The sequence below is a fragment of the Pleurodeles waltl genome, chromosome 5, assembly GCF_031143425.1.
Source record: "Pleurodeles waltl isolate 20211129_DDA chromosome 5, aPleWal1.hap1.20221129, whole genome shotgun sequence".
In the NCBI taxonomy this organism is placed as follows: Eukaryota; Metazoa; Chordata; class Amphibia; order Caudata; family Salamandridae; genus Pleurodeles; species Pleurodeles waltl.
The window spans coordinates 7,694,954-7,708,785 of NC_090444.1; the positions used below are offsets into that span (position 1 = coordinate 7,694,954).

The window sequence follows — 13,832 nt, forward strand, 5'->3', positions numbered from 1 at the left end:
AGCGGGGTACTCCTGTGTAACATGTTACCGTTTATGAACTTCATGAACCATGTCGAGAAGACATTTGGCGGCATTTCAAGCAAGCCCTTATACCATGCTGCTCCGTGCTGATGACGGGCTAAACCCAGAAACACGTATACAGGGATATACAACACTTGCTGCACCTACGAAGGTGAAAGACTTTATTACTTTTTTAATGGACTACAAATTTGACTGCATTTACCATGATGCTGTGGGGTCATACTTTGTTGTTGGAGTGTAGACAGTGTGCTCCCTTTCTTTGAACTAGATATGTAAGTATATCAGTACTCTATGGAAAGCACTGCAGGTGTCTGACGAAGATATGTAAGGTAATCAAAACCCTATGGAAAGCACTACAGTGTCTGAAGTAGATATGTAAGTAAATCAGAACCCTATGGAAAGCACTGCAGGTGTCTGGCATATACATGTCAGTATATCAGAACCTTATGGACAGCACTGCAGGTGTCTGAGAAGGATATGTAAGTATATCAAAACCATATAGAAAGCACTGCAGGTGTCTGATGTAGATATGTAAGTATATCAGAACTTTATGGAAAGCACTGCAGATGTCTGCGGTTGATATGTAAGTATATCAGAACCCTATGGAAAGCACTGGAGGCGTCTGACATAGATATGCAAGTATATCAGAACCCTAATGAAAGAACTGCAGGTGTCTGATGTAGATATGTAAGAATATCAAAAGCCTAGGGAAAGCTCTGCAGGTGTTTGACTTAGATATGTCAGTATATCAGAACTTTATGGGAAACCCTGCTGATGTCTGAGGTTCATATGTCACTATATCAGAACCCTATGGAAAGCACTGCAGGTGTCTGGTGTAGATGTCAGTATATCAGAACCCTATAGAAAGCACTGCATGTCTCTGACGTAGATATGTCAGTATATAAGCACCCTATGGAAAGCACTGAAAACGTCTGACATAGCGATATAAATATATCAGAAACCTATGGAAAGCACTGTGAATGTCTGGCGTAGATATGTCAGTATATCATATTCCTATGGAAAGCACTGCAGGTGTAGGACGTAGATATGTAAGATTGTGACAACCCTATGGACAGCACTGAAGGTGTAGGAAGTCGATATGTAAGTATATCAGTACCCTAGGGAAAGCACTGCAGGTGTCTGGTGTAGATGTCAGTATATCAGAACCCTATAGAAAGCACTGCATGTCTCTGACGTAGATATGTCAGTATATAAGCACCCTATGGAAAGCACTGAAAACGTCTGACATAGCGATATAAATATATCAGAAACCTATGGAAAGCACTGCAGATGTCTGATGTAGATATATGAGAACTCTATGGAAAGCAGTGCATGTGGTGTCTGGCATAGATATGTAAGTATATCAGAACCCTATGGAAACCACTGCAGGTGTCTGACATGGATAAGTCAGTATATCAGCAATGCAGGTGTTTGATGTAGATATTTAAGTATATCAGAACCCAATAGAAAGCACTGCAGGTGTCTGACCTAAATATGTAAGATTGTGACAACCCTATGGACAGCACTGAAGGTGTAGGAAGTCGATATGTAAGTATATCAGTACCCTAGGGAAAGCACTGCAGGTGTCTGACGAGGATATGTAAGGTAATCAGGACCCTATGGAAAGCACTGCAGGTGTGGGCATACATATGTCAGTATATCAGAACCCTATGGCCAGCACTGCAGGTGTCTAACAAGGACATGTAAGTATATCAGAATCCTATGAAAAGCACTCCAGGTGCCTGACATAGATATGTAAGTATATCAAAACCCTATGGAAAGCCCTGCAGGTGTTTGACGTAGATATGTAAGTATAGCAGAACTTTATGGAAAGCACTGCAGATGGCTGAGGTTGATATGTAAGTATATTAGAACCCTAACCCTGTGGAAAGCACTGCAGGTGTGTGACATAGATATGTAAGTATATCAAAAGCCTAGGGAGCTCTGCAGGTGTCTGGCGTAGATATGTCAGTATATCAGAACCCTATATAAAGCAGTGGACATCTCTGACGTAGATATGTCAGTATATCAGAACCCTATGGGAAGCACTGCAGACATCTGACGTACAGATGTAAGTATATCAGAAACCAATGGAAAGCACTGAAGGTGTCATATAGATATGTAAGTATATCAGAACCCTATGGACACAATACAGGTGTCTGATGTAGAGATGCAAGTATATCAGTACCCTATGGAAAGCACTGCAGGTGTATGATGAGGATATGAAAGGTAATCAGAAACCTATGGAAAGCACTGCAGATATCTGATGTAGATATGTCAGAACCCAATGGAAAGCACTGCCGGTGTCTGACCTAGAAATGTAAGTATGTGACAATCCTTTGGACAGCACTGCAGGTGTCTCACATGGATATGTCAGTATATCAGAACCCTATGGACAGAACTACAGGTGTCTGAAATACATATGTAAGTATATCAATACCCTATGGAAGGCACTGCAGGTGTCTGGTGATGATATGTAAGGTAATCAGAACTCTATGGAAAGCAATGCAGTGTCTGAAGTAGATATGTCAATAAATCAGAACCATTGGAAAGCACTGCAGGTGTCTGGCATACATATATCAGTATATCAGAACCGTATGGACAGCACTGCAGGTGTCTGATAAGGATATGCAAGTATAGCAGAACGCTATAGATAGTACTGCAGGTGTCTGCCAAGGATATGTAAGCATATCAGAACCCTATAGAAAGCACTGCACGTGTCTGACATAGATATATAAGTATATTAGAACTCTATGGACAGCACTGCAGGTGTCTGATGTAGATATGTCAGTATATCAGAACCCTTTGGAAAGCCCTGCGATTTTCTGACTTAGATGTGTAAGCTTATCAGAACCCTATGGAAAGCACTGCAGGTGTCTGACATATATATGTAAGTATATCAGAACCCTATGAAAAACAGTGCAAGTGTTTGATGAAGCTATGTCAGTATATCAGAACCCTGTGGAAAACACTGCAGGTGTCCGACGTACATATGTAAGTATATCAGAACCCAATGGAAAGCACTGCAGGTATCTGACCTAGATATGTAAGTGTGTGACAACCCTGTGGTTAGCACTTCAGGTGTCTCACGTAGATATGTCAGTATATCAGAAGCCTATGGACAGAACTACAGGTGTCTGAAGTAAATATGTAAGTATATCAACACCCTATAGAAATCACTGCAGATCTGACATAGATATGCAGGTATATCAGAACCCCATGGAAAGCACTGCAGGTGTCTGACATATATATGTAAGTATATCAGAACCCTATAGAAAGCACTGCAGGTGTCTGATGTAGATAACTAAGTATATAAGAATCCTATGGCAAGCACTGCAGGTATCTGACATAGATATGTCAGTATATCAAAACCCTGTGGAAACATTGCAGGTGTCTGACATAGATATGTAAGTATATCAGAACCCTAATGAAAGCAATGCAGGCGTCTGGCGTAGATATGTAAGTATTTCAAAACTGTACGGGAAGCACTGCAGGTGTTTGACGTAGATATGTCAGTATATCAGAACTTTATGGAAAGCACTGCAGCTGTCTGATGTAGATATGTCAGTATATCAGAACCCTATGGAGAGCACTGCAGGTGTCTGACATAGATAGGTCAGTATATCAGAAGACTATGGGAAGCACTGCAGACATCTGACATAGATATGTAAGTATATCAGAACACTATGGAAAGTACTGACGGTGTCACGTAGATATGTAAGTATATCAGAAACCTATGGACAGCACTGCAGGTGTCTTACGTAGATATTTACGTATATCAGAACCCTATGAAAAGCACTGCAGGTGTCTGACGTAGATATGCCAGTATATCAGAACCCTATGGAAAGCACTGCAGGTGTCTGATATAGATGTGTACGCATATGAGAACCCTATGGAAAGCACTGCAGATGTCTGAGGTAGATATGCCAGTATATCAGAACCCTATGGAAAGTACTGCAGATATCTGGCATAGACATGTAAGCATATCAGAACACCATGGAAAGCACTGTAGGACTCTGATATAGACATGCAAGTATATCAGAACCATATGGAAGGCACTGGAGGTGTATGATGTCACTATGTTGGTGTATCAGCATTCTATGGAAAGCACTGCAGATGTCTGGCATAGATATGTCAGTGTATCAGAAGACTATGGGAAGCACTGCAGACATCTGACATAGATATGTAAGTATATCAGAACACTATGGAAAGTACTGACGGTGTCACGTAGATATGTAAGTATATCAGAAACCTATGGACAGCACTGCAGGTGTCTTACGTAGATATTTACGTATATCAGAACCCTATGAAAAGCACTGCAGGTGTCTGACGTAGATATGCCAGTATATCAGAACCCTATGGAAAGCACTGCAGGTGTCTGATATAGATGTGTACGCATATGAGAACCCTATGGAAAGCACTGCAGATGTCTGAGGTAGATATGCCAGTATATCAGAACCCTATGGAAAGTACTGCAGATATCTGACATAGACATGTAAGCATATCAGAACACCATGGAAAGCACTGTAGGACTCTGATATAGACATGCAAGTATATCAGAACCATATGGAAGGCACTGGAGGTGTATGATGTCGCTATGTTGGTGTATCAGCATTCTATGGAAAGCACTGCAGATGTCTGGCATAGATATGTCAGTGTATCAGAAACCTATGGAAAGTACTGCAGGTGTCTGACATAGATACGTAAGTATACAAGAACCATATGGAAAGCACTGTAGGTGTCTGACGTAGATGTGTAAGTATATCAGAACCCTATGGACAGCACTGCAGGTGTCTGACGTAGATATATCAGTACATCAGACTCCTATGGAAAGCACTGCAGGTGTCTGACGTAGATATGTCGGTAACTGTAATCACAGAAGTCCTGCTTGTTCAGACTCTGCATTAATTGTGGGTGAGCCACCCCTTCAGACTCCAATTACAGTTTATATTTGCACAGGTCTTTAATGTGAAAGCTCCGTATTTGCAGATTGTAACTGATGTAACTTGATTCCTTCGGTCCCCCTTGGAGTGCTGGGCAGTCACTCATGTAACTGAGGTCACTATGTATTCCAACTCAGCAGGAGATCCATGGAATAAACTGACTATAATCTAATGCAGATTTATTGTCTGGCAATGAATGAATGCACAGTCCTGCGGGGCTCAGTCCTGTTTGTACAGCGCCTTTTTAATCACAGCACCAGGGCTTGAAAGACTCGTTTTTTACTCTTTTCTCACAGCCAGGAGTATTGCACCGCTGCAGCTCTGAGATGGTAAAATAACTGGCGACGAAAACCCGTCTTTATTGTCTATTTTCAGCTTTTCTTGTTTCTGTTCCCGCGGAACTGCAGCCGAACACATCTGTGTTTTCTCTTTTAGAAATGAACGGCGCTCAGTCCTGTCAGTCAGTGTTTGTGGAAGAGTCTGGGGTCAGCATGTTAAAAGATCTCCCTTAATGTAGAAAATGTGTCTATAATGACGTCACTGCTTACTCCTAGATTATTTGTGCAGGCTCCGCCCCGTCCCGCCCCTTAGCCCTCCCTCCCTCCTTTCACCATCCCTCGGGTGGGCGTGATTGTGGGGTGCTGACCACCCCCACTGGATGAAGCACTTCCGAGGTCACTGGTAATGGCAGAGGTGGGGGCGACCACACAAGCCCCGAATGGACACAGTCAGTGAATTATTATCACCCAGAAGTGCTGTGTGAAGGGAGCGCGCCGTGTGATCTGCTGCAGGTGAGTTGCCGTGTGATCTGCTGCAGGTGAGTGAGCTGTGGCCGTGTGATCTCCTGCAGGTGAGTTGTGGCCGTGTGATCTGCAACAGGTGAGTTGTCGCCGTGTGATCTGCAGGTGAGTTGTCGCCGTGTGACCTGCAGGTGAGTTGTCGTCGTGTGATCTGCTGCAGGTGAGTGAGTTGTGGCCGTGTGACCTGCTGCAGGTGAGTTGTGGCCGTGTGACCTGCTGCAGGTGAGTTGTGGCCGTGTGATCTGTGGCAGGTGAGTGAGTTGTGGCCGTGTGATCTGTGGCAGGTGAGTGAGTTGTCGCCGTGTGATCTGTGGCAGGTGAGTGAGTTGTCACCGTGTGATCTGCTGCAGGTGAGTTGTCGCCGTGTGATCTGCTGCAGTTGAGTTGTCGCTGTGTGATCTGCTGCGGGTGAGTTGTCGGGGTGGGAGGGTGAGTGAGGGAGTTTGTTTCCTCCTGTTTGGATGTAATTGTGCTGTAAGGGCCTGAGCTGCCGACCTTGGAGCGGGGGAGCCAGGCTCGAGTCTCGGCGCCTGTTCCACACCCTGTGATTCTGGGCAAATCACTTAATCTACAAAAAATGAATGTATCTTTGTGTAATGGAACTGCTGCTCGTGTGAAGCGCTCCGGTATCATGTAAAACTACAAACAACGACTCTCCCCTCTGTCTACTCTTTCCTCTGCCCCCCACTCTCTCCCCTCTCCCTCACACTTCCCCTCTCTCTCCTCTCCCCTGTGCCGCCCCCGTGTGGGTGTGATGTCTTCTTACGGCGCATTGGAATGTGAAGGCTGTTTACCAGTTATGTGTTGTGTTCGTGCTCTGGTGTTAGCTTGTCTGCGGTTGTGGGTTCTCCCACGTGACAGGGGTCTTGTGGGTGGGGGTCACTGCATGTGCTCTCGTCTGGTGAGTAAATCTGGTGTAAGTGTAATGTGTCCCTGTGGGTGGGATCCAGGCATTGATGGGTGGGTAGGGATCCAGTTGTCAGTGTTTATTGTTTGTGATTGAGGCGGCGAGTATCCAGAGTTATGTAACTTTTTAATATCTGTTTTTTCTCATTATTTAAATAGCTGCGTGTGTAACAAGACGCCCAACACTGTATTTCAGTGTTTACTTTGCATGTTTTCATTGCATGTGCAACACTAAACACACAAGAATGGGAGAAACAAAAGGAGGTGGAGCTGAGGGTGAGTTGTGGGGGATCAGACAAGTGTCAGGGTGGACTGTAGTGGAAAAGATATAATAATTCTTCAAACCTCTCCCAGTGCTGAGGTCTGTGAGTTGTACACAAAGAGCCTGAGAACCTGTCAATGAACAGGTGAGTGGAGCCCTTGCCACAAACTGTCACCTGCGGGCTCCACAGTCCAGTGCCCCTGAGAGGTCAGGAAGTCCAGTGCCTGCTGGGGTGGTCTGTAGATAATTTAGAAATGGGGTCTCTCGTTGGCAGAGGTATTCACCTTTGTCCAAGCGGGGACTACAATCCTAGTTAGGGTAAGTCGCACACAATCCATATTATCCTGTGCCCACCCTCTGATAACTTGGCACTAAAATACACCACACAGGTTTAGAAAAATATAAGATATTTATCTGGTTAAATTAAGGGCAAAATTATCAAGATTCAATAGGCACAAGTTAAGATACCACTTTTGCAAGTTTAAAAAGAGTCCTAAAGCTTAGAAATCAACAGTTGTCTCTTGTTTGCACAAAGTACATGGTTTGCGTCCAAATTTCCATGCACAGAGACCGCAGAGGAGGAGATGCTTGTAAAAATAAGGTGTGTGTTGAGTTTTGCGTCGCACGGCAGGCGCTGTGTCGATTCTTCACTCGGGAAGTCGAGCTGCGTTGTTCCGGCTCGGTTGTGCGTCGATCCGGTAGGGCTGTGCGTCGAATTTCCGGTCGCAAGGCAGGCACTGCATTGATCTTCACAAAGGAAGCCGGGCTGCATTGTTCCGGTTCGGCTGTGCAGCAATTTTTCTCGTTGCAGGGCAAGCTGTGCATCATTTCCGGCAGGCTGTGTGTCGATGTTCGGCGCACAATGAGTTTCCTTAGAGATGAAGTAATTTCGCACTGAGACTTCAGAAAACACTGGAGGCAACCTCAATCCAAGCCCTTGAAGAGCGCTTCTCAACAAAGTCAGAGGCCAGCAAGGCAGCAGGGCAGCAGCAGGGCAGCAGTGCTTCATAGCAAAGCAGTCCAGGTGAGTCCTTTGGGCAGCCAGGCAGTTCCTCTTGATTGGTTGCAGGATCAGGTCCAGAAGTGTCTAATTTGGTGGGATCAGAGACCCAGATTATGGACCCCAAAATGCCTTTGATGTGGGGGAGCCTTCAAAGAGTGTTTTTGAAGTGTACAAGGTCCACTTTCAGTACAGGCCTGTCTTTCAGGGTCCCAGTAGGGGGTTTGGCAGTCCATTGTGTGGGGGCAGGCCACTAGCCTTTGAAATGTGTCAGGCCCTCCACCCTTCCAGCCCAGGAAGACCCATTCAGTACGCCGATGAGTGCAGGTGTGCCTGAGTGTCCTGTGTTTGTGGTTCTCTGGGTGAAATGTACAAGGGAGCTGTCAACCAGCTGAACCCAGACATGGATTGGAGATAGGCTGTAAGGCACATATGGATTTTAAGTGCAGAGAAATGCTCACTTTCTAAAAGTGGCATTTCTTAAATAGTAATATTAAATCCAACAACTTCACCAATAAGCAGGATTTTGTATTACCATTCTGGCCATACTAAATATGACCTGGTTACCCCTTTCTGATCAGAATCTACCACTTAAATAGTATATGAGGGTAGCCCTAATGTTAGTCTATGGAAGGAGCAGGCCTCCCAGTAGTGGAAAACAACTTTAGAAGTTTTCCACTACCAGGACTTATAAAACACACCTGGATATGTCCTGCCTTTTACCTTCATAGCACCCTGCCCTCTGGGTTACCTAGGGCCTACCCTAAGGGTGACTTATATGTAGAAAAAGAGGAGTTTAAGGCTTGGCAAGTAGTTTAAAATGCCAAGTCAAAGTGGCAGTGAAACTGCACACACAGGCCTTGCAATGGCAGGCCTGAGACATGGTTAAGGGGCTACTTATGTGGGTGGCACAACCAGTGCTGCATGCCCACTAGTAGCATTCAATTTAGTGGCCCTGGGCACATGTAGTGTACTTTATTTGGTACTTACAGTAAAGTCCTAAAACCAGCAAAAACCGTGTCAGAAAAGTGGAGGGAGGCAGGCAAAAAGTTGGGGCATGACCACCTAAATCCAGTAAGATAGCTTGGTTGGTTTATGCACCTGCTGAACATGTGTAAGAGGGAGTCTTGTTGAAATCACACTGAAAATTGCGTTACCTTACAAAAGTATAGAATTGTAGGTACATGCAAATACGTCATCTCACTCACAATCTCATGATGACGTGAGGTCACCTCCATTATTTTCAGCACAGGGAGTGAGAGAAGCAAACCTTTAAAATGTGAAAGGTTCTGGGCATCAGTGGGTTACAGACCCATCAGGTCTCAATTGCTGCTTGGGCATCAGTTCTTAGAGTAAGGGTGGTGCCTGATGGTGCCAACGCACTACACGCCTAGGTTTTCTGAGAGACCCCTGAATCACTGCCGACAGAACAGCTGTAGTGAACAAGGCAACATTCACAGCACCTTCTATTTCATTATTCAAAACACCAGGGTGCAAGGAATCACTTAAAAAAAATAATTCTTGGGATCCAGCCTACAATAGCATGAGCTAGTGCATGCGTCTGACTTGCAATACACTTATGTTAACAAAAAATGTCTTGGAGCCTGCCGTTTGCCTACCATTTGTTTCCTTGCGTGGCACTCTCTCTTTTTCACAGCCTCGTAATTGGTCCACTGCAGGCCTGACGTCATTTCCGTTCCTGTCTGTGGAGCAGGGACCAAGCACTGATTGATTCAAATTAATCAGTGCCCTTCTGCTACTCCTGATGTGACTGAGGTACTATTTTCTTCTTTTAACTTCTAGTGCCCTGAAAACAGAAGGTGCATGACTGGCAAAAATATGCCCAACACAACAAACCAATTTGCAAAGTTTTTTATTTTTTAATAGTTAGCTTACCTTTATTTTGCCAAGTTTCCTTCTTTAATCACTTTGCACTCATGTTTTGTTCTTGCTCTTGGGCACTGTTCTCAAATGATGAGGATTATCGTATTCTAAATGTTTCAAAGAGACATTATTACTTTATGTGTAATTTCCAAAACTATGCTTTAACACATTGTGCAGTACACTCCAGTCCACCCCACTCCAATCCACCCCACCCCACTCTTGTCTACGCCTATCCACCGCACTTCACCCCATACCAGCTCACCCCACTCAATCCACAACCAGACTAATCCAAACCACTTACCTCAGTGAAATTCGCTCCAGCCGTCACACCTCACTCCAGTCTGCCTCACCCCATCTAAAATAATTTTCTCCAGAAAACTCCATTCTAAAACAATTTGCCACACTTCAGTCCAAAACAATCTGTCCCACTCCAATCTAAAACAATCTGCCACACTCCAATCTGCCCCACTCTCGTCCAAAATAATATGTTCCGCTCCACCCCAAAATGATCTGCCCGCTCCTGTGCAAAACACCCCCCGCTCTGATTCAAAAGTATCTGTCCTGCTCCAATCTGCCACACCCCAGTCCATTCCACCCTACTCCAAATCCACCCTACACCAAATATTCCACCCCACCCCACTCCAATCCTTTCAACCTCCGGAGGTTCTGTTTTCAGCTGTCAGGGGCAGAGGAGCTGGGTTGGAAGATGATACGGGGGCCCTTTATCTATGAGTTAGCACTTGGTATCTCAGCACAGGGCTGTCTCCTTCGACAGATTGAGCCCGGCTACTACAAAAAAGTGAGGTTTAAGATTCTGATCATGGCCTGGAGGGTGTGGGGCAATACCTGTAGGATACCGAGCGTTAAACAGCATAATCCTTACACTCCCCTGTGGTGGTCTCTGCTTTTCCCCCTCATCCTATGATGTGATTGGTCGGCAATGGGAGCAATTAGATCTTAATAAATTATGTGATCTATAGATGGCAGACTGCTTTTTTTATTTACAGAACTACAGCAGAATTATGGGGTAGGGACCCTTTTCAAATATTTGCGAATAAGAGATTTCATGGGTAAAATTGGCCAGACCTTATTTTTGCTGGAAAGAGTCCGCCTCTTCAATGTTACTCATTGGGGGGGGGGGGTTGCAACACACTCCAGATCTATAAAGTTTTAATTAGCACAGTCCCGGATTACTTAGAGCAGCAGGAGGCAAGCCGCAGATGGAAGTTAGGCCACAGATCTTCAAAATACGACTGGGATAGGCTGAACATTCTTCTGTCTTCCGGTTTGAGAGGCCAGCACTATAAAACATTGTTTAGACTTTTTTTTGCCCCTTCTGAGTTCGTTTGCGTGGGGTAAAGGGGATGACGACAAGTGGCCTGGATGCGGGGAAGGCCCGGCAGGCATGCTGCATGTCTTATAGCTGTGAGGAACTGCACACACTCCAGGGAGGGAGGGGTATCTTGGCAGCAGCTCTTTGGGGGAAATAAATTATATTACTCTTGTCATGATGCTCTCCGGACTTGATTATCGTTGTGAGGGAGAGCGGATCAGATATATATTTTATTGTCATCTCCTTGGCTCTGGCGTCTTCTCATCACAAGAGTGCAGGACCACCGACTATACATCTGTAGTTTAGCTGTCTGCTGGGTATTTATAACTTAGAGCAATCACTGAATCACTATATAACTGCAAGGGGGAACAAGCCAGGAGACCTGGTAAAATGGATTGGTCTGCACTGATTAACTGTTTTTCTAATCGATTGGGGTATTGTGATTGGTTAGCTTCTGAATCGGCCTACGCAGTAATACATCAATTCTAGAATGAATTGTCTCAGTTCCTGGTTGTGGAATTTTATATATATTTTTCTGATTTATGTGTAGCATATACATATAATGTTCACGAAAAGAATGCATTGTTGGGAACCTCTCTTGATTTAATTGACTTGATACTAATATGTATTGTATTATGAATAGTGTTTGAATTTTATGATACTCTTGGTATGAAATTAGATGACGAATCATGATCTTGTAAGATATAATAAAAAAAAGTGATTTAAAAAAAAAAAAATCAACCACACTACAATTCACCTCAGTTCAATCCGATCCATCCCAATCCACTCCATTCAACCCTACTCCACTCCAGTCCACATCGCTCAATCAATTTCACCCCACTCCAACGCACCCCATCCCAATCCAATCCCCCACCACATTTCAATACACCCACTACAACCCAGTTCAGCCTATCCAGCCCACCCCATGTTGTCCATCCCTTTCTAATCCAATCCACCCACCCAACTCCAGTCCAAGACACCTCACACTAACCTGACCCAATCCACCCACTCAAATCCATTCAATCCTACTCCAAACCACACAACTCCAATCCAGTCCACTGCAACCCACCCCACGTCAATCCAATCCATCCCACTCCAAAACAATTCACATTGATCCACCCCACTTCCAAACCAGTTCTCCTTAACACCCACTCCAATCCAATCCACTCCACACTAATTTAAGCCACCCTCTCCAGTTCAATTCACCCGACTCCAAACCACCCCACTGCACCCAATTCAATCCACGCACCCCAATCCAGTCTAATACACCCCTCTCCAGTCCATTTCAATCCACCCCACTTGAATCCAATCCAATCCATGCAGTCAACCCACTCCAATCCACCCCACCACCTCAATCCACCCCAACCCACTCCACCTTACTTCACTATACGCCACTCCACTCTACAACACTGTAGTCTTTGATGCTGTCTGCCACTGAAAAACTGAACTCTACTCCCCTCTATGACACTCTATCCTGACACTTCATGCCACTAATTTTTAGCCATGCTGAACAACAACTACACTGATGTACGCATGGCAAAACACATTGCCAAAGACAATTGTTATTGTTATAGGCGAGACCTATTGACTTTGCTAATGCTTGTTCCAAATGCAGTACTTTCAACCTGAGCATTAATATGTATCTGAAAGTGAAAGAGACACTTATCCCAAGTAATCAACACAGGGACGTAGACTCTGAATGTAAGTGACATGCAGTGTGAATAGGCCCCGGGGTGCAAGAGATGGGGATATGAGAGAAGTGTGGGTGCAAGAGATGAGGATACGAGAGAGATGTGGGTGCAAGAGATGGGGACACTAGAGAGGGGTGGGTGCAAGAGATGGGGACACGAGAGAGGTGTGGGTTCAAGAGATGGGGGACACGAGAGAGGTGTGGGTTCAAGAGATGGGGGACACAAGAGGGATGTGGGTGCAAGAGATGGGGACACTAGAGAGGTGTGGGTTCAAGAGATGGGGGACACGAGAGAGGTGTGGGTTCAAGAGATGGGGGACACGAGAGAGGTGTGGGTTCAAGAGATGGGGACACGAGAGGGGTGTGGGTGCAAGAGAAGGGGGACACGAGAGAGGTGTGGGTTCAAGAGATGGGGGACACGAGAGAGGTGTGGGTGCGAGAGATGGGGACACGAGAGAGGTGTGGGTGCGAGAGAGGGGGACATGAGAGAGGTGTGGGTGTGGGAGGGGGACATGATAGAGGTGTGGGTGCAAGAGATTGGAGCATGAGAGGGGTGTGAGTGTGAGATCGGGACACGAGAAGTGTGGGTGTAAGAGATGGGGACATGAGAGAGGTGTGGGTGTGTGAGACGCAGGCCCAAGAAAGGTGTGGGTGTGTGAGATACAGACACAAGAGAGGGGTGGTTGCAAGAGATGAGCACACAAGGGAGGCATTAGATATCAGTCACGGGCACCTCTGAGGCCCCCTTGTACCCTGCTGTGACTCATAACTAACAGACATGCGGTCACTCCGTCCCCCGAAGAATATTGGACATACATATTATATACTGCATTTAAGAAGAAGCTCTGCTGTGAGGTCACAGCTATAAAGAGTCCAGTTTTCACGCTTCATTGTGTCAAATTCTTAGTAGAAAAATATCACACAGGGTGGCATCATAACAAATTATATTACATGGCATCTCACCCATAGTGTTATTAAATGAAAAAACAACAC

At 45.2% G+C, this 13,832-nt stretch overlaps 1 protein-coding gene across 6 annotated transcripts in view; it reads left to right on the top strand.

The window, feature by feature from the left end:
* Positions 1 to 5,608: 5,608 nt before the first annotated feature.
* Positions 5,609 to 13,832, top strand: part of LOC138295236 (zinc finger protein 665-like) — a 39,169-nt gene continuing 30,945 nt past the window's right edge. Inside the window, exons 1-2 of one of the 6 annotated variants that reach the window (XR_011203550.1) lie at positions 5,609 to 5,755; positions 7,744 to 9,581. The gene's annotated coding sequence lies outside the window, so the exon portion shown is untranslated. The other 5 variants (XM_069233424.1, XM_069233426.1, XM_069233425.1 and 2 more) reach the window with 5 other exon arrangements.